The 24,857-nt window shown below is 41.4% G+C and overlaps 1 long non-coding RNA gene across 2 annotated transcripts in view; it reads left to right on the forward strand.

Moving 5' to 3' along the window:
• Positions 1 to 303: 303 nt before the first annotated feature.
• LOC137163703 (uncharacterized) overlaps positions 304 to 24,857 on the forward strand; it is a 31,181-nt gene continuing 6,627 nt past the window's right edge. The window contains exons 1-2 of one of the 2 annotated variants that reach the window (XR_010922797.1): positions 304 to 462; positions 21,962 to 22,171. This is a non-coding gene — a long non-coding RNA (uncharacterized lncRNA). Of the gene's footprint in view, positions 463 to 694; positions 735 to 21,961; positions 22,172 to 24,857 lie in introns of those variants that run through there. The other variant, XR_010922798.1, reaches the window with a different exon arrangement.

Below are 24,857 nucleotides of genomic sequence, written 5' to 3' on the forward strand. Positions count from 1 at the left end.
GAGGGAGGCAAGGGATAGACTGGAACCAAGGTTTTTGGTGAGACTTGGACTGGAAGGGGGAAAGAAACTGGAACTGGGAGCTGGGTGGAAGTTGAGGATGGAATTGCCGCGGTAAGGAAACTAGGGGACTGAATTATAGTTGTATAGCCCAGAGGTTTGAACCAGAGGTACTTCAGAGTATCGCAGGGGGTACGCAACAGGATCAGGCAGCTGTAGCTCACCTCCCAGCTGCGCGGGATTGGGCAGGAAGTGGACAGTCGCCTACCGAAGGGCCTCCAGGCGCCAGCCTGCGGGGGGCACCAGGTCACGATGCACAGCTCGGAGCCTCCGATAGCCCTCCCCCGGCTGTGCATTATGTAGGGCCAGCGAGGCACTGCCCCCAAACCAGAGAAGTGAGGCTCCCGGTCCAAGCTGGTGCCAGGCTGCGGGGCTGGAGCAGGAGAGCTGGGCACCGTGTGGCACGTAAGTGCAGAGGGCAGGGGCGGCGGGTAAGTTCACGGGGGTTGGCGGGTAAGTGCTGGGCTGGGGAGCGGCAGAGCCGGTGGGTAACTGTGGTGGGGGCGGCGGGTAAGTGCAGGGGGGGGGCGGAGCCCAGCCAGAGCCAGGCGCTGCGTGGCAGGTACGTGCGGGGGCGGGATCTGGCGCTACGCGGTGGGTAAGTGGCGGGGGCTCAGTAGGTGAGTGCAGGGGTAGGGGGCAGTGGAGCCCGGCCAGAGCCAGGCGCCGCGCGGCGGGTAAGTGCGGGGGCAGGGACAGCTGGGCTCTGTGTGGTGGGTACGTGCAGGAGGTGGGGCAGCGGGTGAATGCAAGGGGCTCGGCGGGTAAGCGCAGGGGAGGGCTGTGGAGCCTGACCAGAGCCGGCTCTGTTGCCCTGCACAGGAGATAGGAGGCATGTTTCCGACTCCCAGCAGGCGCAGACTTCCCCCGCTGGCAGCTGGGGGGCAGCGCCGGCTTGTGAGAGCCGGGGACCCCTTCTGCCCTGTACGTGAAACCTTGGGGTGGTGCCCAAATGCAGGCATGGTCAGAGAGTGCCGGAGACTCAAGTATGCCACGGGAGCCGGGCGAGGGGCCCACACAATGTACTTTGCCCCGGGCCCCACACCCCCTAGGGACTGCCCTGCACCAGAAGACTCAGAAGTGCAAAAGTAAAAAAAATAGAAAATGGTCTTGAATGTATTTTAGGCCATTATGCCTTTTATTGCAACCCTGATAACATCAGGTAGAGTGAAAACCATGAAGGGGTACTTCAGGTGAAACCTTGAGACCATAGGGGTATAGTTTCTAAAAAAGGTTGAAAACCCCTGGCATAGACAACCTTAATTCTTGTATTTCCTAACTTTTGAGTGCTTGCAACCTTATTATTCTTTTAACATAGTTTTTGTGCCTAATATAACATTATGCTAGTGTATCAGTTAGTCTGATTCTAGTCTCTCAGTTAGATATAATCATCACTAAACAACTGATTTCCTTTGAATTTAGCTGCATTTTTACATATGAAAAATAACTACCACACAACTCAGATCAGAAGAAAATTAGTTCAGTAAATATGAAAGTTGCAATCATTTAATGTTAACAAAATATTTATGATAAGTAGAGCTTCTTGAAAGATGGTAAATATATTTTGCTGAAAAAAAATAACATATTTTCTTTGGGGGCAGAGAAAAAAGGAGAGAAATAGGGAAAAACAGAATATTTTCAGATTTTAACTTCAAAAAATGAAATATTTTTATTATTTCAGTTTTAATTTTTTCATAAAAAATCAGAAAATTTTGAAAAATTAAATTTCAACAAAACAATGATTTTCAAATAAGCCAATTTTTCATTGAAAAAAAATTAGAATGAAAAATTTTAACAAGATTGTTAGAAATAATCAAACAGTTTGTCCGGGGGGGTGGATTGGGGGGACAGAACCCTTTATTGCCTGCTCATTCCACCTCAACGCCGCGAGTGAGCAATGAGGGGGGTTTCTTTACAATCCTTTTATCCGGTATGTAAATGTATGCATTTCCAGCCACTCCCCATAGACCCTTATTTGGTTACATTAACGCCTACAAAATGAATATTAATTACTACATAATGAATACAATTATACCCACCCCTGTTTGTTGTTTACAGGATTATTGCACAGAGTGCAGGCACATTACCTTGAAACTTACTAACATTCTTTAAAATATACTGTATGCAAGGGAGGGAAAGAAGATAATGCTGTATTCCCACCAAAGACCTTGAACAGAAGGGAGAATAGTTATTTGTTAGTCTCCTTCCTTGCACAAATGGCTAGGAAGGGAGGGAAAGAAGAGACATAACAGACTCTAGCTAAAATTCACCAAGTAACAGAAACAAGGTTTTGCCTGTGCCATGACTCCATTCCCTGTAGCTTAGGCCTGATTACTTGTCCAGCTTTTAACTCTTTACTCTCCTACAAAGATCTTGTGCAAAGTGCACTCCTGGATAAAGGAATTTTCTACATGGATTCATAACTTTGACAAAATGCAACAAATGTTCCCAAATCAAGTAAAGGACCTAGTCCTCCATGAGAACTAAGTGTCATGTTTCAATTTTGAAATTCAGCTGTTAAGACATAAAGGTCCAGAATCTCCAATCTAACAAGGCCAATTTTCCCATCGTAACCAATGCAAAGTCACCTTGAACAGTCCAAAGATAGCTAGTGGAGAATTGCCCCTGCATGGCAGCAGTCTGCTGACACAAAAAATGATGGAAGTAGCTCTACTATCTCTTCTGCCAGCTGCCTCTCCCCAAAGGCATGAGGAAAGGAGGGGGTGTCTCAGGGCAGAGTATGAGCAGGACTGGTGGGAAAAGGGTATTATAAAGCAGAACTCTGCTATGCCCAATCTTCCACTAGTGTAAATTAGATTTGCTCTTGTGAAGTCAACTTGCTGAGCCATCTCGTCTCTGCTAGTGTTGTAAACTCCCTATTGGCTGAAACAATTTTAATATTGTTAAAGTTCCTTACCTTAGTAACTCTATGAAAATGACTTATCAGTGTATTTGAAGGCTTGCTGAATCGTTTAACTCTTTTCTTAGGGAGATGGACAACTCAATTATAACTATTTCAAATTATATTTATACATTTACTATTTTGGCATAACAATAATCAAAATAATAATTAAACAATTCATGTTCAATAGAACAAAATACACTTGGGTTCTCATTTTAAAACACCTTTTCCACCACCCTATTCATTGTTCTTTTTGAATAGCCATAGAGTCATTGAGGGATAGGTTAACAAAGGGCCTTAGGTGCCTTGAAAATTGTTGTCGCCTGGCTCCCTATACAATGAATGGGGAAAGACAGGCACCTAAGAATGAGATTCACAAACTTAACATACTGAGCAAAGAGCCACCTAAGCTAACAAAAGGGAAATGCTGTGGGTTGGGGTGTGTCCTAAGCCTCGTGGGCACATTTATCCAGGCTCCAAGGAGGCACCTATCTCTGTTTGGGATTTACCCCTGGGAACCCTGATCTGGAATCAGGCAGTTCAGTGCCTATCTGTCATGGATTGCACTGGGGCTTAGGTGTCTGGATGCCTAGAGTGTGGCAACAGTGCATGTGCCCAGAAGCAGAAACTTAGGTGCCTAGGGAACTTTTACTGCAAAAATATCAGGGCTGAATGAGTTTGGGTGCCTCCAGTGTTAGGCGGCAGCTGAATGGAGGTTTTGTTAATGTCAATGGGACATCAGCACCTAAGACCCTTTGTGAATCTAACTCCATGTAACTTATTTCATTTTGGAGGAGACCTAAGATGCATAATTGGGCCTGGGTACCTGTATTTGCCTGTCTCAGGGGTGCTGTATGGTAACTTACAGGCCCTATGGGGTATATAGGTTTAGATCAGCAGAAATCCTTCAGGAATCTTCACCCTTTGCACAGTTTCAACAGACAATGAAATATAAGGTCCACCGTGGATCTGATCTGAGAAGCAGATTTTCTAGATATTACCCACTTGGCAATCTTCACGATGTTGTCAGTCGCAATCTGTTTCTATTTTAATATTATCTTCGCAACATATGTTTGCGCCTTATTAGTAAGCTAGGAACCACTTCCCCAAAAGTGAACCAGAATCTGGGCCAAAAACTTTTGAGTAGTATAAATTTGGCATACAATACATGTCTCTGTTGTGATCCTTTTTAAAAATGCTTTGAAACATTTTTCCAGAAGGAAAAAACAAATCACTTAAATAAATTGTTCTTTTAAAGGATTATAGAAGAAAAGGCTTCATTGATTCTAACCATGCCACATTCTGATGTATTGCTTTACACTGTGTCATATTGTAATGTGTCATTTTTGGTGACTTTCATACTTTATTTCCTTGGCACTTAAGATATGACATGATGTTATGCAATGTGACTAATGTAACCTCATAGGACCTAAAGCAACATGATGCTTCAGGATAGAAATTTGCTAAAAGGGCTATTATTGTTGTGTTTAGAAAGATTTAATTTCTCTGATACTTAATCCAGAATCTCTCTATTTTACTGGATAATTAGCATGATGACTTACTTTACAAAAATATCAGTATCTTTCAAAACCTGAATCATTTTAAAAATTATCCACATGAAAATATATTTTCCTGAGTGTTAAAGTTCTTTAAAATTATATGCTGTGTTCTCATCTTGTTGTACATGGAGTTATGCATGTAAATACTCAATACCACGTTGAAAATATGTCCCTTATTCTCCTATTGAAATACAAAAATTAAAACCAGGATAGTTTATTTTCTGAGATTTTTTCTCTCTTGCACTTTGCTTTAAAGTTTGCAGTCTAAAATGTAACCTCATTCATCTTTGCACATTTGTAATCTTCACAAATCCATCTTTCTTTGAAGACAAACATCGATTTTCAAACTTGAGTACCTAAAATTAGCCATGTAAATATCCATTGTAGTCATCTAAGGGGAAGTTTTCAAAGGCACAAATTAGAGGTAGGCTCTCAACTTCATGGTCTTTCAATGCATGATGGGCACTTAATTGCCCTTAATGCCTTTGACAATCTCCCCGCTAAGTACTGGTTTAAGGCATCAAATTCCCTATTTAGTCAATACATACATGCCTAATTAATAGTCTACATACCTACAGTAGTCTGACACCCAAAGCTGAAAACTGTTCCTAGGAGATCAGAGTACTTAAAGTTAGACTTATTTTGTAAATCTCTTTTTCTGTCTATCTACTGATGGCCCTATACCAACTTCAGGAAATGATAAAAGTTCAGACATTTTGTAAATTTTCCCTTATGCCCGTGAATGAGGGGTAAACGGTTTATGCTGCCTTTTTCATTGTTGCTGTCACTATGACATTTTCTTATCCCAAAGATAGAAAAGTGAAGTGGGGACACTTTATGCATAAGCAGGATGTCAGCCACCAGGGTACCTTCCCGAAGAAATGCATTGTAGTTTCACACAAAAAAAAGTTCTGACCAGAAGATTCTGTATTTCAAAGTTCAAACTGTTGGGGAATATAGACAGTGAAAAGACAAGGTCTCAGTCTCAGAGTTAGGTGTTAGGGAAGGAGAAGGAAGATGAGGTTAGGGAAACATGATAGAGAAGCCAAAAAAGGGACAGAGGGAAAGGGAAAGTGATAGGTTGAGGGGCAACTTGTGGAAAGGAGAAGAGAAAGAAATGGCAATTCCACTTGGTAAGTTCTAATTGATATATAAGCCTAAGAAATGCAACTGATTTGGTCATGACATTTTTCTAACTTTTGCAATGACATTTTTTTTCAAGTTTCCATAACCCCAGGAAGGACATGAGTCCTTTTTCTGCTGTCAAAAACCAAGACGTTGTTTTTCTAATGACCAAAAAAGAAACTATTGAAATTAAACTTTCAAAATTTAGGAAGTTTTAGATAAACTTTGAAAATAAACTATTATAAAGCTTAGAGAGCTGGGGTGTTACCCAAAATGCAAGCAGAGATGAAAGGAGCTATTTCAGAATTTTCAGTTACACTAATTATTTCTAGGAGTTTTGCCCAAAATTGAGTTTAACACTGGTGTGACTAAAATCAGCATCTGCACTTGAGACAGTGGCCAGACTGCTCTGTCACCAAATCTCAGTGACACATTTTAGATATATTTGAGAGCACAGTTTTAGCCTACATATGATATGGGTTTATTGGGGTCTTTGTCCAATAATAGCAATAAACTTGGGTTAGGCTTCTGGGAGCTATTTAACAGTTTGCCCACAGGAGAAAGAACGATGGCGTTAGAGGATTTATCAAACAAACTGCCTATAAACCTTACTAGCTTCTCTTTATCCAATTATGGTGCTCCTCCAGTGACACAATGCTTCTGCCCCAAATATGGGCAGGTTAACTCAACTGAGTTTCATAAATAGGTTTCTCTATCAATACCACTTCCTCTCTTTGTTTTCCCCTGCCCTATCTTCATGTTTTGTGTCTTATACATTTTCTACTTTCTTTCTTTAGACTCTCTTGTCAGATTATACTTACCTTCCAATGAAGAGTCTCATCTAGTTGAAAGTAACATGCACATTGTAATACAGAATTTCCTTTGTATATTTGGATAACAAGTACTTACACAGTCTACGAGACTGCAGTCATATGTTTTTTTATGCTTGAATTCTACAATTCAGTAGAAGTTTTATTCACAGAATCTATAAATGTCAAGGATACTAAAATTCTCACCATTTAATTTCTATATTAAATAGAAACCTATTAAAATATGGCAGAGTATTAACCTCATGTATTAAGTTAGAACTGGTTACATCCTTCTCTCCTGCTTTGATTGGTTCTCCAACAATTATTATGCACAGACCATTATCGAGGTTGTGTGTGTGCCAGTTCACTGTATTGTATTATGATATGCATCACAATGATGTGACTTTCCCCAGTGGTAAACTACTGATTCTTCATTAAAATATAAAATGATAAACCCCTCTTTGCAGTTGAGAAATCATTAACAATTCTAGTCGTGATTTTAATAGCTGTAATAACATGAGAGGGGATGAACAAAATAACTGTAGGATTCACAGACTGAGAAACAAAACCAGTGTTGTGACTGTTATTCAAAATTACTAGTAAATCAAAGTAGCTATTTCTTTTTAAAATAAGAATGCTTCCATCATGTGTGTTTAAAATGAATGCAAAAATCATTTCTATGAGTTTAAAGTAGAGACAACCCAAGTATAGGGTTCAGGCTCCAAGTTCAAGACCAAATCAGCACTGAGACTTCAGTTCGGTTTCAGATTTAATGGTGCCACAATCTTGGCAAGTTTGTTCTTGTCAAACTTCAGTCCCAAAGGGAGGAAATCCACAAGATAAGTTCTTCTTGTGTGACTTCCATTATCTTGGGGAAAAATCTCCCAAAAATGATTGTTCTGAAGAACATCTGGACTACAACTATGGGCCAATCCTACACTTAATGAAGTAAGCAGGAACTTTTCCATGATCAGACCCCCGTAGACGTAAAGAAAACCTCCTTCCTGGTTATGGATCCAACCTATGTCAAAATCATGGATTAAGATCCAGAGATTTGGACCTGAACTCTCCCCATGCCCTTCAAACTTCAAAGATATCCTAACTTCAGGTTCTGCTTTCAGACCAGCTCAACTTTAAAGCAGGATCTCAATAATGCAGACAACTGCAATATATGATGACATGACAAGAAATTTATCTACTTTCCCCTTCATTTTCTGCCAGAAACTTCAGATTAGTGGCTATATTTTAGGTGAACTGTCTAGAATTGTTCACCTTGGCCCTGATCCTGAAAAATGTAATGTGTGAGAGGTCAAGCATATAAGTATTTGCAGGACTGAGATTTAAACAACATATATGGACTGAGCTCCCCCATCTGGTAGTTAGTTCCAAACTGTCATCATTGTCTACAGGTGAAGAACCTTCTTACAGCCTTTGGAGAGGCAGGAATTCACCCAGAGATCATTCCAGCATCTTTGTGGATAAACAAATAGTCCAAGTGCCCCTCCAGCATCAGTTCTTTCGTGACTTATCAGGGTGCCCTTTGGGTCCTGGATGATTCTTATGTATACTGCAGGCTCTTAGTAAGAATGCTCACAGGCTCTGCCTAGATCTGTCCACCAGCCCTGAGCTCAGATTCTCAGGCTGCTATGTCCCTGTAGTAGCATGTGATCTGCTGGAAGCCTATGCCGGCTCTTCTCCAAAGTCAACCCTCTCTTCCAGTCAGAGGAAATCTGGCAGCAGGAAGTAGGGGTAGGATTTCCTGCTAGTTACCTAGGCAACCAGGGCTCTGGGGACAGAGGCCTGGTCCTTCTACACTGTTGATATGTAGAGTGATGGCACCATGCACAGTTAGATGCAGTCATTTAAATTATTTCTATTGTATCTGAATCACAAACCTGTACTGTATGACTTATGTAAAAAATATTCAAATGCAATTCTGCATGAAAATGCATGAATGCATGAATAATAATAACTATTATTATTGTTAACTCTTGTTCTGATTTTCCAGTATACATAATTGCATTACATTTTAAAATAATACAAAAATAAATAAAACACAATTCTGCAAAATACAGTATCTAACACACACAAAGTTCAATATAAATCTAGGGAACTCAGAACCTAACATAAGACTGAACAATAAAAAAAGATGAGATAATAATAAAAAAGAAAAGAAGGGAAAAAAATACTCAGAAACACTAGCCTGCATTTTTCAACAGAGTTACTCGTGGTTGTAGCCATATGCTTACCAGGATGTCAACAAGAGCCATGTAGCTCAAGCTGTACAAAGACTGGTGTCTCCTGGAAAGCCTGTGAGAGGGAGTTCCCAAGATACAGCTCACAAGAATATAACACAAAGTCTGGTATTTGAGATTCAAAAGGAAATTCTAAGACAGAAGGAGCCAGATTCACCACGCCCAGCCCAGAAATGAAGTGGAGGAAAGGGCAAAGAAGTGGTTCTAAGTCACATTTGAGCCTCCTGGATTCTAGTCCTAGTCCCAGGGCCATTGCACAAGCCAGCATGTAGCGTGCTCTGACCCCATCTTTCCTTTTCCCTCCAACTCTTGGCTTGGCCATGATATACCCTCTACAGCAGGAGAAAGGAGGGGGCAGTATAACACTATGAAACAGCTCTACACCACCCAGCAGAGGGTATTCTGCATTTATGTCTTCTTTGCAGCCCCTTTACACCATCAAAGAAGTGCAAAAGGGCTCTCTTATAATAATTGGGGCCCTTCAGAGCTTTTCAACTTAGGTATGAGCACATAAAATGATGCCAACTCATGAAATGCTTTACTTGGTGTGGAATAATATTTTAAAGTCAGCATGATGACCAGGGAGCTGAGCCAGTGCAACAAAAGCATTTCAGGGATAATGTGATCAATAAATCTCAGCCTGTGTCAGGAGTCTGATTACCGTATCCTACATTCAGTGAAGAGGACGTATGGAGCATCATCAGAAAGGTCAGAATACAGGGCATTGTTATAATCAAGTCTACTACTTGTGAACTATGGATATAGGATTTCGATAAGCTTTAGAGAGAGACATTTTTTAGGTTAAAAAAAAAAGCTGAACTTGCTGTGACAGTTCATATACTTTGGAAAACTCAAAATTTGATGATGATTCCACAAGATTCTTGACACAACATTTAGTTTCCAAAAGATCTAAACTGCAGTAAAGCCCAGAGCAAAACCTTGGATATGAGACAGTATCCAGTTCTGTGTTTGGATCGGAGTTCACAGGTTGATCTTATCTCTATGATGGACCAAATCCAAATGCAGAATCAGAGCACCACATAACCTGGGAGAGTTTGGATTCACATCTATTTACTCTCTGAGTAGTTCCATTGGTTTCAATCTGACTATCTAGAATTCAGCCTGAGTGTGTTTGGCACAATCTAGACATTAATTGTAAGCAGCTTTGTGTTTACTACTCTTGAAAATAAAAGGAAGCTGCATTTCAAGATTTAAACTGCAGGTGAAAGAGGGCAAAATGACTGATATTATTAGTATCCTCTGAACCCTAAGCTAAGAAGGTCTGCAGCCCTTATTGATGTGGAGTAGAACTTATTCACATAAGCAATAATATTACCTAGTTCTTATGTAGCACTTTTCATCTGCAGACCCAAAAGCACATTACACAGGAGGCAAGTATTGTAATTATTAGAGCTGTGCCTAGGGTGCAAGTTCCATTTCATGAGGAATTTCAACATTTCTAAATATGGCTTCATTCCAAACGGAAACAAAAACTGAATTTTCTGAAATTCTCCATGAAGGAAAAATATGAAAAGAAAAATCATTTTGGGTCCATATGCTGGTGGCTTTAGTCACCAGCTGGGAATAGACAGTCAGCCATGTCCAGGTTAGTATTCTGTTCCTTTTTTCAGTGCTCCGTTCATTGTCTTCACAAACAAGAAAGAAAAGTGTTCAAAAAGTAACAAAAGGAACAGTCTGTTTAGTGGTTCATACTATAGTCCTCTGATAGCTACCAGGTAGGGCCCTCTCTGACCCTGCAGCTGCAGCAGCAGGGAAGGGGTGCACCACAGGGTGGGTGCAGGTGTCTGCTTGCAGCTTCCTTCTCTGCTTACAATCCCCTTTCGCTTGATATTCCCCCTTTATACTGTCCAGGTCAGAGTGTGGGCCAATCATGTGATGCTGATCAGCTGTGTCAGTTGATTCCCAGCATCTGCCTGCTGGGCTTCTGTCTGGAGCAGGATTGATGGCTCCCTGTCCTCTCCACCTCGGGCTATTGAAGGGGCAGATTGCCCTGTTACAGCATCATTCAAAATGTTTTGTTTTGACAAATGTTTTGTTCCAGTTTTAACTTCTTATTATTATTATAGCAAAATATATAATACAAAGTTTTAAATAATCAAAAGGAAAAGTTATTTCTAAATGAAAAATCAAAACATTTAATTCAGAAAATGTCAAAATGGGATGTTTTAACATTGTCAGAACTTTCTCCTCCCATCTTTCTTCTGAAACAAAATGCCAGTGAAATTGACTCAATTTCATGAAGCAGTCATCAGAATGGCATATTCCTACAGAATACGGTTCCATGAAAATTTCTCCTACCAGCAGTATCATTGTGAGGTGACGCTTACCTCTTGAGACAGGACTATAAGATCATAATTGCACTTAGGATTTTAATGCCATCTCTATCCCGAACTACACCAGTCCTCTGATAGTCAATCTGTTTCCTTCCTCCTGACCAATTACAGCAATCCACCCCACACAAGTCTTACAGTTTCCTAGAAAGGGATCCAAGCCAATCAGTAACATGTGTTATGATGAACGTTATATGTCATGATCTTCCATCTTTTAAAACCTCAGCATTTAATTCACTGCCATTACACAAACAAGCTGGCAAGGCAGATGAATGAGGTGGGGAAAACAGTTAAACTGTTTGACTTTCTAGCCTCAAATACTTTCTTTTGAGACACACCTTCCTTTATTTTTCAGGATGCCTTCCCTTTTGTACTCAGTACTTCTGCATTCTGATGGGCAACTCTCATTTTAAAATATGTATGGACCTCATTTAAAATAAATGACTCTTAAACCCTCTGGGGCAAACCCATTCATGGTACATCTCCACTGATTTCAAAGGAGTTACACCAAGAATGAATCCATCATTGTGTCCTTTTTATTTTTCATCCTCCTAGAAGAAAATTAAGAAAGTCCTTGAAAGATTTGGGTTATTTTACACTCGCTTTCTTTCTCTCACTCCTTCCCTCTCACATTGTTTATATGTTGTTAGACTGCCTTAATAAATTCCTATATCATAGTCAAGACTCCATGCATTTATCTTTACTTTTGATAACATTTTTTAGCATTGTGGTAAAATCAGGGGAAGTGAATATAATTGTTTCTAGCCAGATCCAGTAACTCTATCAGCATTTCTAGTCCAAGCACGTGATACACTAAACAATTCAGTAAACTGAAGAAGATTGAAATACAGCTGATTCAGTGATCTTTTTATGTTTGTGTAAAGAGAACAGAAAAACAAATAAGGAAAAAAATTGTATTTGCAAATTTTCATTGGTCACATAGCTATCAGTTAGGATATTGCAGAGCTCCAGTGAAATAAGTAAGAAAGCTAATCAGGACCCTTTTGTTCTGGTCTGTTTACAATAAGAGAAAATTGTTCCACACATTGTATAAGTAACTGTGACAGTATAGTACATTTTTACATTGCAAAACAAGCCTGCTATACTGTATTTTATTAATCAATGTGATTTTCAATATTGTTTTTATGCTCTGCTACTCCTTTATTTTAATTCTTTTGTTACAGTATAATGATTTTTTTATTCTACTTCACTGAAAATGTCCACAATGGTTTTACATCCCAAAAGCCACAGACACCAAAATGTTTAAAAGTATTGGTGGTTTTTGCTAGAGTGATCAAGGAAGGTCTAGTGATAATACTGGCAAACTACAAATGGTCCCATCCAGAAGCATTTAAAATAGACATAAATAAATATTAATGTATTGTCAAAATACAAAATAAGTCACTTGATTCATATTGTCAGTGGCTAATGGGAAATGATGCTTAAGTAGATGAATGTGAAGTAGAGTACATATGAATGTAGCTAGATAGTAAAACAGATAGTAAAACAGATGTTCATAAGCATGAAGTATGGAAAATGACAATATTCTATAGGTTAACACAGCCAGCTTGTGCAACTTTCAGCAATATGCTCCATACCAACTTGCCTTTAATTTTCATTCACTACCAAGGCTGATCATGGTATCCAGAAATAACAGTCTGAGATGAGATACATTCAAGAATGACATAATTAAAAGATAACCAAGATTCCTAACTTTTCCCCAAGCCTTTAAACATTTATACGTTCAGACATACTCACAGTTTAGCAATTGACTCTGACCCACCTATCTAAGTTTCTTTTGGATGGTGATTAATTCATCACAAGGCTGCAAATGAAATAAAGACAGTGATTCATTGAGCTTATTACTTCTAGCCCAATAAACCATGAGATTTAAATATATAGATCATATTCCACATCATTTAAAATAAATATTAGTCTGTCATTAGCTAATTCATATGAAGTACAAATGCTTTTTTTTCCCTGAGGTTCCATTCTCATTCTTTAGAACCGATAGAATCTCTTTTGTACTGACTTTAATTTTAGAAATGGAGTTCCCTGTCTTATTGCAAATAGCATGCTTCATATAACTCAAGCTATGTTTAGTAAAGGGCCAATATTAATGTGTGGCTGCCTTAATTGTACCCATAATTATATATTGGTACATGCAAACACAGGTGGGTAAGTATCAGGGGCACACAAACAAACGTTGCAAGTGAAACACACATGCCCAAATACAAATGAATCCCCAAAGGTCTAATTTGAAATGAGTAAAGCCAGGAAATTCATTGTTAGTTCTGAAATGCTGATTCAACCAATCTCTTTTCCTTTAAATGTGACATTCAACTATGTGTAGGGGGCCCAGCATACAATCTCTGCCCCACTTACAACACACTGAAGTTCTAAGCCTAATAACATGTCCCTCTTCAGAGGGGTCCATTTCAGCGTTAGTATTGCAGGGATCTCTGAACAGATAATGATTCTGAGTGGCTGCCCTTTCAATTCAGTGTTCTTAGTTCATACTAAATGCAGATTTAGGTGCCTAATTTTAAGCACCAAGTTTGAAAATTTTGACCTGTATACAGTGTATTAGCAGCTCCTTTAAAGCTGACAGAAATATCCCCATAATATTGCTCAATTTTTATGTTCATAGGAGTTTTTTCCACAGGAAGGACTTCAGAATTTTGTCCATTATTATTTGTGTATCTTAATCATTATACTTACCTATCACTGATACCAAGATGTGAACAGGCCTGAATTGAGTTTCCCATGTACTTCATCATCCTCTTTTTAGGGTTTACTATTCTTCTATGCACTGTCACATCTAAAGTTTGATAGGAAGGCCTGCATCCACAAAAGGATGTAGGGGTTTCAATACCTATTTTTTAGGTGCCTAGAAAATCACTGAAACAACAATGAAATCCACAAAGTCTGAGTTAGGCTGCCTAGGCTTCCTAAACAATGCATGGGGAGAGATGGGAAACTATAAATGGTGTAGCCACTTTAGGCAGGGAGCTACATACTAGCCAACATGAAATGCCAACAAGAAGGGTTGGTTCTAAGCCCTGCCCCCTCATGGGGTTTGGCATCTCTCTCTTCATGCACTGCACATCCAGGAAACCCTCTCCTGGAGTCAGTGGGGGCTTTTGCATCTAAGTTGTTTGTTGAGAGCATGAGTTAGGCAACTGCCTAACTGCACAAAATGAGGGGAGGAGGAGCTCTCTTATAACGGAGGGAAATTTGAAAGCAGAAATTTAGGCACCAAGTGAATTTAGGCACCTAAAGGGTTAAACAGCAGCCAAGCAGTTGTTTTGTGGATTCCAGCTGTGCCTAAAACTGGGGCTTAGGCACCTTTGTGGATCTGGCCCCAAGTTCTTCTGGGAGACACCACATTTGTGCTGTAAAGTACCAAACATACCTTATAGAACTAGATAAATAACCAATAACATTAATAATATGTGGCTGCACTATATATATAGGTTATTCCTCACCTTCTTGATTTGGAGAAAAATATTTTTATAGGACTTCCATTACGAACTCTTACAAAGATTTGGCTATAATTAAGAGATGTTTTGCTGTTTAGTTCCAAATCAAGAAGAAAAGGTGGTGGAGATAGCTGGGGTGGTAGTTAAGGCAACCTCAATTGCTACTAATGTTTCTACTGAAAATAAAAACCATTGTAACGCCACCTATGCGAAACTGACCCAGATATACTCTGTAAGTCATTTCTCATTGTGCCGCACGCAATAAACCTGGCCTGGGCACCTTCGTGGCTCAGATAATCTGTGGTCGTGTCGACTCATTCGATCGTGAGAGCCATCTCAGTTTCCTGGCCAGAGCTGGGACAGCATCTACACAGGGGCACACGCACGCAGCCTACACTGATAAACACCGGTGACCAACACAGCAAGTACCACACCAGGATTTCCTAAACAATACAGCAGTCACAGGTTATGTTTTTTAAAAGAAGAAAAATTAAGCCTGTTAATTATTAATAGAGCAATCAGAAATGGCATTCTCAGAGATAGAGCATGGCACTTAAATGTAAAGTGGCTGAATTTCCCACAAGATCTAGTGATCCTCAGCCTACCTTTAAGGAGGGAAAAGTTCCAAAGATAGACCCAGAAGAGCTGTCTTTTCCACTATTCAAGTCCCTGGCATACTCATCTATGCTCCTCTAGGTTTGACACTAAGGGCAGCCAAAGTCAGAAGTATTTCCAGAAGACTAAGAAACGTAATAAGCTTCAGGGATTTCTGGATGACGGATTCTGAAGTATAACCTAACAAGAGGTGCTGATATGTGATTAAAAATAACAAGAGCTAAAAGCTGTCTCCAGATTGCAAAAGAAGCTATGTAATATTATCTCTCCGAGACGTCATGACTAATGACTAAATCATTTTATGTATGAATCACAAAAGGCAAAGGTGGGATCAACATATTTTGTCATTTAGTCCATCTCTCTGCAAATATAATATTGTTCAATATACTGTTTTTTCTAGCATTTTCTGCAGTTTAGTTTCAAATGTCTCCAAACAGGTGTTGCTTCATGCAGAACGCTGTTGTCAAATCCCAGTTCACCTGTCAGTTTTGAATTGTTCATTTCTTAGGTTCACTTGAAAATGGTTTTTTAAAGTTGTTTTAAAAAAACCTCAACAAGAACTGATGCTTCAGTCTGGCTCAGTTTAATCAGGAGAATTACTTTGAGCCAGATTCTGCCACTATTGCTATATCAAGTAGTTCCTTACTCCATGGGGCCATTGGAGCATTAAGTACTACTCAAAGCAAGAATATCAGAATCTGGTCTCTTACATTTATCAGAAATGAAATCTGTACATCACAGAGTGAGAGGTTTAAACAGTGGTTCGAGAAATTGGTTAGGATCAGTATCACTGTAGCCATGACAACTATATCACACATGCTGAAGATGAGTTTTGTAGGTGATCCAAGTACTAGAGCCACATCGGTATGTAACACTCAACAGCTTCACCCAGGATTGACAATCACGTGCAGAGGTCAAAAAATAAATAAGAAACTTTATTTACAGTCTGGCTGGAAGTTATTTCAACAAAGTAACAATAAACAGGATTAAATAAGTCAGACAAAAACACAATTGACAGAACAAAATAATAGTCATTAGCAATGAGACTTTATGTTCTGGGTCAGTGCAAATGTCTCTGAGTCCCAAGTGACTTGGGCACAAATACACTCTGGGATTCTCAATCAGGGATTCTTAAATCTATTCAAAGCTCCCTGTCTCCCATGTCAGAAGCACCTAACTCACAACTTTTCTTGATTGTTCCAGACTCTGGGAGTGTGACATTCCCCTCTGCAATCTGGACTGGGGTATTGCTGTGTCACCCCAATCCCTCATTCTTGGAGAGGGGAGAAAGAGTGGTCCTAAACTGGGCTCTTTCTGCTCCCTACCCTGCCTCCTTCTGTGAGAATGATGTCAGCTCCTGGTGGAGACTGGGGCATGAGAGAGCTATGCTGCTTCCTTCAGTACCTTGGGTTGTCTGCTGTTTTCTAGTAGGCAGGGCAGTGGGGAACACAGCCAACCACAGTGGTTTTCCCTAGTCAGAACTGAAATTTGTGAGATGGCTGGAGTTTCTATCATCTCATCATATTATGGGCTTGGGCTCTGGTTTCAGCCCCAGCCAACCTCGCGTGCTTCACAAAGAAATTGGAAGAGTTAGCAATACTGCAGTACACTGAAAATATATGTACTCTAGGCAGCAATTTACAATAAATCAGTGGATTCTGCAGTTTGTATGTTGTTATAATAGTGGTTTCAGGCTTTACTCTTAATAGCACTTTTAAAAATATGTCTGCTTAATTTCCATACCAACTTGCACATAAATAACATCAGTTTTAATTTATATCCTTTATTATTTTGGTGCAAGGCTGTGTCCAGGCAGTCTTATTCTGAAATAAGAGTGCCCACAGAGAGATATACACCAAAATAACAAAAAGAATTAAGTATTAAAATAATTAAAACTGGCGTATGATGTATGTGCTGGTTTGTATGTAGACCGGTCATAACATTGGTTGTTGTGCCTATCGCTGAATTGATACTTTTGAGGATATAGGTCTTCTCTGGAACATAATTTGTTATCTGATGAATGGGATAAATTGGCTACCGTAAAGACCTGAAAAGGTATGAATCAGGTTTTTGGAGGGGTTGTTTGTTTTTTTAAACAGACAGGGAAGAGATAGATAAACTGTAGACGTGGGACAACTGGAAAGAGAAGAAGACAACAAGGAAAGGGCAGGGGAAACAAAATGAAAATGATGAACAAATTTAGTGGGGGACCAGAAAGGAGGAAAACAATGGAATTTAAAACAAGAATGGAGAAGATTGAGAGAAAAGGTGTTAGAGAAGAGGAAGGCAGATAGAAACCAACCATAGGGAGCATTTTATTTTAGGGTAGGTATCAAGCCCAGAAAATCCCTTGTGTATGGGAATGGACATTTCTCACCAGCTATTCAGAATATTACAGGTCACTCTTTAAATGTTTTAAATCAAACAATTGTAGCCCAAGCATTGCGTGATAGAAAATAAACAAGTTACTTCACAACATCACAAAAACACATCACATGATTCTCAACAGGCAGGGATCAATGGCTCAGTGTCTAATTAGCAGCCAGTAATAAGCAGAGTGCCCCAGGGATCAGTCCTGGGGCCAGTTTTGTTCAACATCTTCATTAATGATCTGGAGGATGGAGTGGATTGCACCCTCAGCAAGTTTGAAGATGACACTAAGCTGAGGGGAGTGGTAGATACGCTGGTGGGTGGGTATAGGATACAGAGTAACCTAGAGAAATTGGAGGATTGGGACAACGGAAATCTGATGAAGTTCAGCAAGGACACCTGCACTCAGGACAGAAGAATCCCATGCACTGCTACAGACTGGGGACCGACTGGGTAGGCAGCAGTTCTGCAGAAAAGGATCTGGAGGTTACACTGGACAAGTAGCTGGGTATGAGTCAACAATGTGCCCTTATTGCCAAGAAGGCTAACGGCATATTGGGCTGCATTAGTAGGAGCATTGCCAGCAGATTGAGGGAAGTGATTATTCCCCTCTATTCAGCACTGGTGAAGCTACATTTGGAGTATTGTGTCCATTTTGGGACCCCCACTACAGGAAAGATGTAGACAAATTGGAGAGAGTCCAGTGGAGGGCAACGAAAATGATTAGGGGTCTGGAGCACATGACTTACGAGGAGACGCTGAGGGAACTAGGCTTGTTTAGCATGCAGAAGAGAAGACTGAGGGGAGGATTTGATAGTGGCCTACAACTACCTGAAGGGGGTTCCAGGGAGGATGGAGCTAGGCTGTTCTCAGTGGTGACAGATGACAGAACAAGGAGCAATGGTCTCAAGTTGCAGTGGGGGAGGTCTAGGTTGGATATTAGGAAAAGCTTTTTCACTTGGAGGATGGTGAAGCACTGGAATGGGTTATCTGGGCATCTGATAGAATCTCCATCCTTAGGGGAATTTAAGGCCTGGCTTGATAAAGCCCTGTCTGGGATGATTTAGTTGGGTTGGTCCTGCTTTGAGCATTAGGTTGGACTGGATGATTTACCGAGGTCCCTTCCATCCCTATTATTCTATGATTTTATTATATTATTTCCATAAGAAATAAAAGTTGGCAGCTACTTTGTAGTGTTAAGCTTCAGCCCACAGTAGAGAATGGGGGGAAATCTCATAGCCGTGGTGGGAACTCCCAGAGGCATTGTGCTTTAGGCAGACGCAATATTATATGGCATGCAGGAAGACAATGGCAGCTGTGCTTCCCACTGTAAGGATGCAGTAAGCACTTACACCTGGATTTTCCTCTATAAGTAGGTGATGGGGCCCTTATGCCTCCCTGTTCAATTTGGGACATATAGCAACAGCAGTAACAGTAGTCTCCTGGAGTGAAATCTGGCCTCTGACAAATCAATGGAAGATTTCACCCCTGGAGTCCTTGCATTCAGGGGAATACAAAAGTGGCAACTATGCCTCTTAATGGCCAAGGGAGCCAAAGTAGAAAGTTTCTTTGCACACTCTTTCTTCCCGTGTGAACTTATGCAAGGCCAAGCACCATCTTGCCTTAGATCAGTTCAGCTCAGTGTAACATGTAAGCTGCATTTGTTTTAGTAACTTGTCTTGTCACCTAGGGTATGTCTACACTGCGGAGTGAAGTCGATTTATTTTAAATCGACTTTCACCCGCCGAATTTTAGAAGTCAGAAGAGCATGATCACACCACGCTCACTGCGTCAATGGATTGCGTCCCCACAAAGCAGTGCACTGTGGGTAGCTATTCCACAGTGCAACTGTCTGCAGAGGCTTTTGGGAAGGTTGTTGTCCTCTCATGATGCAACCTACTCCCCCCCTTCTTATCTCAGTCCAAACAAACAGAAGATCTCCTTTTCACGCCATTTTTTCAAACCCTTCACTCTCTGCCATGCGCACGCCATTGCCAGAGAGCAATGGAGCCTGCTCAGCTCTGCACTATTATTGTGAGCATCACAAACACCTCATGACTTATTCTGCAGTATTTTCTGTGGCAAGACAGGAGCTGCACTACAGAAAATTGCGAAGTTACGTCTTGCTACAAGACATAGAACGAAACAATTCCTGTTTGCTGCAGGCTGTCATGAACCATCTGCAGTCAGTGGAGCGCCACTTCTGGTCCCAGGAAACAAGCAGTCACTGGTGGGATCACATTGTTATGAAGGTGTGGGATGACGAGCAGTGGCTGCAGAACTTTCTAATGCAAAAGGCCACTTTCTTTGAACTTTGCGAAGAGCTCTCCCCAGCCCTGAAATGCATGAATACTGACTTGAGACCAGCTCTGACAGTGGAGAAGAGAGTGGCCATTGCTCTGTGGAAGCTAGCAACACCAACTGCTACTGGTCAGTTGGGAATCAATTCGGAGTTGGTAAATCCATCATGGGAGCAGCTGTGATTCAAGTGTGCTAGGCCATTAAAACACTTCTGTGAAAAAGGGTAGTGACTTTTGGAAATATGGAGGACATCGCGGAAGGCTTTTCTGCAACGGGGTTACCAAACTGTGGAGGGGCGATAGATGCATGCACATCTCTATATTAGCCCGGGACCACTTTGCCACAGAGTACATAAATGGACAGGGATACTTCTCTATCACCAACAGAATGGTGGTGGAATGTGCATTTGGACGTTTAAAGGCGGCTGGTGAAGTCTGCTCACTAGGTTAGACCTCAGTGAAAAAAAATCCCAATAGTTATCTCTGTCTGCTGTAGGCTCCATAATGTCTGTGAGCCAAAGGGGGAGAAGTTCCCATTGGGTTGGGTTGTGGAAGCAGATAGGCTGGCCACAAATTTTGAGCAGCCAGATGCCACTGCAACGCTGAGAACCAATCACAGAGCGCTGCGCCTCAGGGAAGCATTGAAAAAATGCTTTTGCAATGAGTAACAACAGTAATGTGTGTTGCTTATCTATGCTGTGCTTTCACTTTGCATCCGCTACCCATCCCCCACCGAGCCAGTTCCCCCTTTTCCCTCACCCACCATTCCAGTCCCCTCTCCCTTCCCTTCCCTTTATTCCCCTCTAATCAATAAATAAACAATAATTAATTGTGAAGCAGCATGTTTCCCCCTAACTTTCCCCCGCCCCCTCCGATCCTTCCCTCCCACCCCACCTCCCTCTCCCTTTATTCCCTTTTTATCAATAAATAAGAAGTAATGAATTGTAAAGCAGTACTTTCTGTATTGGTGATTCTTCACAGAGAGGGAAAATGGAAGTAAATGGAATGTTCTGCATGCATTGTGTGGTGCCAGGGATACAGAGGCCATTTTGGCTGTGCACACACAAAAGAATCACACATAGAATCACAGAATCATAGAGTTGGAAGATACCTCAGGAGGTCATCTAGTCCAACCCTCTGCTCAAAGCAAGACTAACCAGGACTAACCTCAGCTAAATAATCCAAGTCAGGGCTTTGTCAAGCCGCAGCTTAAAAACCTCCAAAGATGGAGATTCCACCACCTCCCTAGGTAACCCATTCCAGTGCTTCACCACCCTCCTAGTGAAAAACTTTTTCCTAATGTCCAACCTAGACCTCCCCAACTGCAACTTGAGACCGTTGCTCCTTGTTCTGTCATCTGCCACCACTGAGAACAGCCTACCTCCATCCTCCCTGGAACCCCCTTTCACGTAGTTAAAGGCTGCTATCAAATCCCCCCCTCATTCTTCTCTTCTGCAGAACAAGCCTAGTTCCCTCAGCCTCGCCTCATAAGTCTTCTGCTCCAGCCCCCTAATCTTTTTTGTTGCCCTCCGCTGGACTCTCTCCAACTTGTTCACATCTTTTTTGTAATGGGGGTCCCAAAACTGGACACAATACTCCAAATGCGGCCTCACCAATGCCGAATAGAAGGGAATAATCACTTCCCTCGATCTGCTGGCAATGCTCCGATTAATGCAGCCCAATATGCTATTAGCCTTCTTGGCAACCAGGGCACACTGCTGACTCATATCCAGCTTCTTATCCACTGTTACATCCCCACTCCTTAAAGGGGTTGTCACCTCTTTCTGCTTGCCTCAATCTGGGAGGAGTGCAGCATGTACTGCACCCTGCTCAACCTCCTCCTAGACCACTTTGGGATGGGGGCTAGGAAAGAATGCGTTAGTGAGTCTGTCTTGCCGCTGAGCTTCGTGAAGCTCAACCAGATGCCTCAACATGTCTGACTGATCATGCATTATATGCAGCATCTTTTCTTGTGTTGAACGCTCATACTCCTGTGCTGCCTTCCCGTTGTCCATGTCCATGTTCAGTTTGTTGGATAATGAAATCCTCCACGCTCTGAACTCTGTGTCAGCAGCTGCAGAGGCATTAAACATGTCATCCCAGTTTGTTTGTTTTAAACTTTCTTATCTGTGACAGGCACTCTGCAGGAGTATGAGATGGTGTGTTGAAGGCCACGTTGTCCTCTGTGAGAGAAGCAAAGCACAAGGTACCCACTGTTAACTCATCCCATGGATGAAAAGCAATTTTACAATGAAAAAATAAGTCCCCTGAACGTTCTCAAGAGAAGGCTACAACCGCATACCATTGTCTGACTATTGCAGGTGTCGGAGTGTTATTCCAGCTATGGTAAGTAAGGGGTGAGTGAATATATGTTAGGGAAATCCCTGGGCCCATGCTGCACAAGTCCATGCTCCCTAGAGCAGCATGGATGTGGGCTCCCAATTGATCAGGCTCTTAACAGGCGGTAGAAAGGGTGAGTACGGGTTAACCATCTCTGGAGGAAAAAAATGGGAACCCATTTGCGGATACCCAAGACTCATAGCAACAATGTCCTGCTTAGTGACTTGCGGTGTGCTGAACCAAGAAATCATAGCTGGCTATGCAATAACACACAATTTAAAAAGCTTTCTTGGTCAGGTACTGTAAATGTGCACCATTTTCCCTAGGTAACCATGAGTGATATCAGCCTGCTGAGGGTCATGTAGGCAGAAAGGGAGGATTTGCTGCAAGGCCTGGCCCTTATGCTGCTATGCTGTGTTCCATGATGATGCCTGCACAATTAATAACAGAGTGGCAGGGGAAAGTGTCCTATTATGGTGGAAGAAATAAGGCTGCCCTCCCAAGAAACCTTCTGCAAAAGATTGCAGAGTACCTGCATGAAAGCTTCCTGGAGATATGCATGGAGAATTCTTGGAACATCCCTGTGCACATAAATAATCTTGTCCAGGGTGAACCCAATGCTTAAACACACCAAGTAAAAGGAAGCACAGCCCCACCGCCACACATACCACTTTTTCTCGCTGATACAAGATTCTGGACAGGGGATATAACCAAAGACATGAAATTTGCAGTACATACTCACCAGACGTGCCTTCCCCAGCATCCCGTCATTCATGGTTTCCTGCGTTTGGGTGGGCTGCTGATGTGCAAACAGCTCCTGGCTTTCAGGGAGAAGGGATACCACACTTGCCTGCCCCCTGTTCTCCTCATCATCATCCTCATCCACGGACTCATCCTCATTCATTCTGTCCTCAGATTCCCCCGAGTATCAATGCTACGTGCTGGCATAGTGGTAGGGTCTCCACCAAGAATTGCATGCAGCTCCTCGTAAAAGTGGTATGTTTTGGGTGGGGAGCCAGAACAGCTGTTAGCTTCCCTAGTTTTCTGATAAGCCTGCCTCAGCTCTTTGATCTTAACATGGCACTGCTGGGCGTCCCTGTTGTGCATCCTCTCCAACATGGGAGATGTCTACGAGATATCTTCTCGTAGATATCCAGATTTTCTTTTGCTTGCTCAGAGCTGAGCCAGAACACTCTTTGCCCCACAAACCGATGAGATCCAAGACCTCAGGTCGACTTCAGACTCGAGCCCATTTGGGGCATGCAGTCGCCATGATCAGTTGTGCTGGCAAGCTCTCTCCACGCTGACCAAACAGGAAATGGGAATTCAAAATTCCCCGGGGCTTGCAGGGAGAAGCTATTTCCTATTTACGTGGCCATAGTGCAGCAAACTGCGAATGTGCAGAACAGTCACAACAGAACATTATGGGATATCTCCTGGAGGCCAATGACATCGATTTACTTTGTGCTCTGCCTACACTGATGCTCATTCAGCCCACAGAATTTGACTTCAGCACTACGCCACTTGTGGAGGTGGTTTTATTAAGTCGAATTTTCCCATGATTTAGGTTAGCGGGACTGACATGCCAGTGGAGACGCATACTTTATGTGGTTGATGTAAGCTGCATCACATCAACCTACATTGTCAGTGTAGACCAGGCCTTAGAAATGTGTGTTACTAAAATAGCCCCAGCATGTTATTTATGCCCCTATTAAAGTTTATCCTTCCACTTTAGGTTATTACATATTTGATCTTTTCTGTGAAGTGGTATCTCTTCATTTAATTTTTTTTTTTGGAGGGTGAGGGGGAATAGTTCTTTAAAAATGCTGTCTTTGCAAGTTTTGCTAAATGCAGCTACTTATAGCCAGTGTAGGGGAACTACTCTTTCCATTGACTTCAATGGCTTTGGATCAGGCCCATTGATAAGGAATGTTTGTTTTACTTCAAAATTCTACTGCCGTAGTTAAACTGTTGCAATGTAGAAAATAATAATGTTCAAGTTATTTTGAAATCAGTATATCATATAGGGGTATCACAAATACAGCCAATACACGTAGATTCACACAAATTGGAAATCCTTTTTAAGTCAATATGCGAAGACTGGGATCTGGAAGATGCTTACATAAATTACATCACCATGAAAGTTGATGTGATTTCAAGTGAGAAATAAAAATAGGTGTCTGAGATAAGAATGATTGAAAAGTTGATGTAAAACTGATGTGATTTAAGCCCAGAAATTGAAGCAGAAAGGAAAAATAAAAGCAATTCAAAGGACCGATGCAGTTCTAAGTGAACAATGGAAATGCTGAGCTCAAATAAGATCGATGTAAAACTTGAAGTGATTTAAAATAAGAATTGGAAACAGAGAGCTAAAATAGGTGCGGCTGAAAAGCTGATGTGATTTAAAGGGAAGACTGGAAACAGCAGTAGAATAACTGGGGTAGAATTAACTGAAAAGTTGATACAGTTCGAAGTGAGAAATGGTAACAGAAGATCAAATCAGGATTGATACATTGCAAGGAGGGAGATATGATATTATTTTATTTGCATGAGATGATACAGGTAGTTTTGCAGTTTGTATCCATTCCTGATGAAGATATTGTGTTAGGCCCACTCTTCTCCCCTATGGAAAGCCCTTGTACTTTGCAAAGGTATGCTCCTAAGTGGTATGGTGGTCAGGGTGAGGAAGAAG

This window comes from Emydura macquarii, unplaced genomic scaffold, assembly GCF_026122565.2.
Source record: "Emydura macquarii macquarii isolate MOO-44397 ecotype Brisbane River unplaced genomic scaffold, CSIRO-AGI_Emac_v2 contig_2636, whole genome shotgun sequence".
Taxonomy (NCBI): domain Eukaryota; kingdom Metazoa; phylum Chordata; order Testudines; family Chelidae; genus Emydura; species Emydura macquarii.